This window comes from Gossypium hirsutum, chromosome D11 (genome assembly GCF_007990345.1).
Source record: "Gossypium hirsutum isolate 1008001.06 chromosome D11, Gossypium_hirsutum_v2.1, whole genome shotgun sequence".
NCBI classification, from domain to species: domain Eukaryota; kingdom Viridiplantae; phylum Streptophyta; class Magnoliopsida; order Malvales; family Malvaceae; genus Gossypium; species Gossypium hirsutum.
In genome coordinates, this window is record NC_053447.1 from 9886077 (window position 1) to 9890153 (window position 4077).

Sequence of the window (4077 nt, forward strand, 5' to 3'; positions counted from 1 at the left end):
AAATTTTCAAAGTTTGTTAACATCTCGTGTCCGACTCCGGTGTCGGTCTCGGGTTCGGGGTGTTACATTTTATTGGTATCAGAGCTACGGTTTAGTCGATTCTAGGACTACCGTAATGTTTTGGGTCTAGCTATACATGCCATTTTATGTGATTACTTGATAGTGTGGTGATTTCTGACAATCGTAAATGTGTTTATTTATAGTAATGGATCCCGATCGTGACCGAGAAGTAGCTGATGATCTTGAGAGTGTAGCGCCTGCTCCCGCACAAGGGACAGTGCCGGCGGACTCTCAACCTAATGCTAGTAATCAGAATGATGAAGCTAGACAAGCATTCTATAGCGTGATGAATGATTGGTTTAACCAATACATTCGAACTAATATGGCTGTTCCACAACCTCCATTCCCGACAAATACTACCCCCGCACCTACAATACCACCGGTAACGGACCAAATAAGGTCAAATAAGCCCCCAGTTGACAGAATCCGAAAACATGGGGCTACTGAATTTAAGGCTATGGATAGCGATGATGCCGAGCAAGCTAAATTTTGGCTGGACAACACTATCCGGGTACTCGATGAGCTATCTTGTACACCCGATGAATGCCTAAAGTGTGCTATCTCCTTGCTACGTGATTCTGCCTACTATTGGTGGAGTACTCTGACTTCTATTGTGCCCCGAGAGCAAGTAACTTGGGAGTTTTTCCAAACTGAGTTTCGGAAAAAGTATATCAGTCAGAGATTTGTTGATCAAAAACGGAAGGAATTTCTTGAGCTTAAGCAAGGCTCCATGTCGGTTACTGATTACGAGAGAAAATTTGTTAGACTTAGCAAATACGCTCGGGAATGTGTTTCGTCCGAAGCTATTATGTGTAAACGCTTCGAGGATGGGCTGAATGAAGATATAAAAATGTTCGTTGGCGTTCTTGAAATACAAGAGTTCGTGGTACTTGTTGAACGAGCTTGTAAAGCCGAAGAGCTTAGAAAAGAAAAGCAAAGAGTTGATGAGGGAACTGGAGAGTTTCGTAAAAGATCCTCGGGGAGGTCTCTTCAACAGACATCGAAGAGATTTCGAGATGATGCGGGCCAGTTTAGAGGCACTTCGGGCCTTTTTGGAAGAGATCGTGATCGACCCCCTGTGGGTACACGAGGCACTTCGGTCGCCAGTGTTGGGAATGAACGTCGAGACAGGACGAAATGCCGATATTGCGGTAAATGGCATTCGGGGAGTTGTAGATTTCCTGACCGCTCCTGTTACAAATGCGGATCAGTGGACCACTTCATTAAAGATTGCCCGAGGTTGTCGGGGCAAAATGCAAATCAGAGTGGGAGATCGGGTGCTACCACTGCTCGAGGTAGACCATCTGGAAATATGGGCAATGCTAGTGGTGGTCAGAGAGGATCTAGAGATGATATAACCAGATCCGAAGCCCGTGCGCCTGCTAGAGCTTATGCTATACGTGCCCGCGAGGATGCTTCTTCGCTTGATGTTATTACCGGTACATTCACTCTCTTTGATACTAATGTAATTGCTTTGATTGACCCTGGTTCTACTCATTCTTACATATGTGAAACCTTAGCATCCAGTAAGACTTTACCTATTGAGTCTACTGAGTTCGTAATTCGGGTGTCAAATCCCTTGGGTCATTACGTGCTTGTCGACAAAGTGTGTGAGAAATGTCCCCTGGAAATTCGAGGTTCCTGTTTTCCGGCGGACTTGATGCTTTTGCCGTTTGATGAATTTGATGTTATCCTTGGTTTGGATTGGTTGACCGCGCATGATGCGATTGTGAATTGCAAGAGCAAGACTATTGATTTGAGGTGCGCAAATAACGAAGTAGTCCGAATTGAGTCTGCGGACTTGGAGGGGATGCCAGCTGTAATATCAGCAATGTTGGCACAGAAATATGTAAGAAAAGGGTGCGAAGCATACCTTGCGTATGTACTTGATGACGAAGAATTAGAAAAGAAATCCGAATCTGTGCCGATGGTTTGTGAATACCCGGATGTTTTTCCGGAAGGATTACCGGGTTTACCACCTGTTCGGGAGGTAGAGTTTGGTATTGAGCTTGTACCTGGGACTACGCCGATTTCGATAGCTCCGTATCGTATGGCACCAACCGAGTTAAAGGATGTTAAGTTCGAGTGGACGGAGAAATGTCAGAAAAGTTTCGACCAACTGAAAACTCATTTGACTGAAGCTCCAATTTTGGTGCAACCCGAATCAGGTAAAGAGTTTGTCATTTATAGTGACGCATCCCTACTTGGGTTGGGTTGCGTATTGATGCAAGAAGGTCGAGTCGTGGCCTATGCGTCGAGACAATTGAAGCCACACGAGAGGAATTATCCGACCCATGATCTCGAACTAGCTGCCATCGTGTTTGCTTTAAAAATATGGCGACATTATCTGTTTGGTGAGAAGTGCCATGTATTTTCGGATCACAAAAGTCTCAAATATTTGATGACTCAACGAGACTTGAATCTGCGACAAAGACGTTGGCTTGAGTTGTTGAAAGATTACGAGCTTGTCATTGATTACCACCCGGGAAAGGCTAACGTGGTTGCGGACGCCTTAAGCCGGAAGTCATTGTTTGCTTTACGAGCGATGAACGTGCATTTGTCTGTTCTACCAGACAGTGTGTTAGTAGCTGAATTAAAAGCTAAACCATTGTTGACTCACCAAATTCGTGAAGCTCAGAAAGTCGATGATGAATTGGTTGCAAAACAGGCTAAGTGTTTTCCGAACGAGGAATCGGAGTTTCAAATTGATGATGATGATTGTTTGAGGTTCAGAAATCGTTTGTGTGTTCCAAGGAATTCGGAACTCATTTCGATGATTCTGAACGAAGCCCATTGTAGCCGAATGTCAATTCACCCGGGGAGTACGAAAATGTACAATGATTTGAAACGTCAATTTTGGTGGCATGGTATGAAACGGGACATCTCTGACTTTGTTTCGAGATGTTTAATATGTCAACAAGTGAAAGCGGAACATCAAGTGCCTTCAGGATTACTCCAGCCGATCATGATACCCGAGTGGAAATAGGATCGAGTCACAATGGACTTTGTGTCCGGACTGCCCTTGTCAGCAAGTAAGAAGGATGCGATATGGGTTATTGTTGATAGACTGACTAAGTCGGCTCATTTCATCCCCGTACGTACGGATTTTTCATTGGAGAAACTAGCTGAATTGTACGTTTATCAAATTGTGAGATTACACGGGGTACCTGTTTCTATCGTGTCGGATAGAGATCCGAGATTCACCTCACGATTTTGGAAGAAATTGCAAGAAGCTCTGGGTACCAAGCTGCATTTTAGCACTGCTTTTCACCCCCCAAACCGATGGTCAATCCGAGAGGATAATTCAGATACTTGAGGATATGTTGAGATGTTGCATCCTCGAGTTCAGTAGTTCATGGGAACGGTATTTACCTTTGATTGAATTCGCTTACAACAATAGTTTTCAATCAAGTATTAAGATGGCACCTTACGAGGCTTTGTACGGTCGTAAATGCCGTACACCATTGTTTTGGACCGAGCTCGGTGAAAGCAAAATTTTCGGAGTTGATTTGATTAGAGATGCTGAACAGAAAGTAAAGGTAATCCGTGAAAGTCTGAAGGTAGCCACGGATCGTCAGAAATCGTACGCAGATTTGAAACGAAAAGACATCGAGTATCAGGTGGGAGACAAAGTGTTCCTTAAGGTTTCACCTTGGAAAAAGATACTCAGGTTCGGCCGTAAGGGCAAGTTGAGCCCAAGATTCATTGGGCCGTACAAAATCTCCGAACGAGTTGGTCCGGTTGCGTATAGATTGATTTTGCCCCCGGAGCTTGAAAAGATTCATGACGTCTTTCATGTTTCGATGCTTCGACGCTATCGATCTGATCCATCGCATATAATTAGCCCATCAGAGGTTGAAATTCAAGTCGACATGAGCTATGAAGAAGAACCGATGCGTATCCTAGCTCGTGAAGTGAAGGAGTTGCGAAACAAAAGAGTTCCGCTAGTAAAGGTGTTATGGCTCAAACACGGGATCGAGGAAGCAACTTGGGAGACCGAGAGCTCGATGAAAGAAC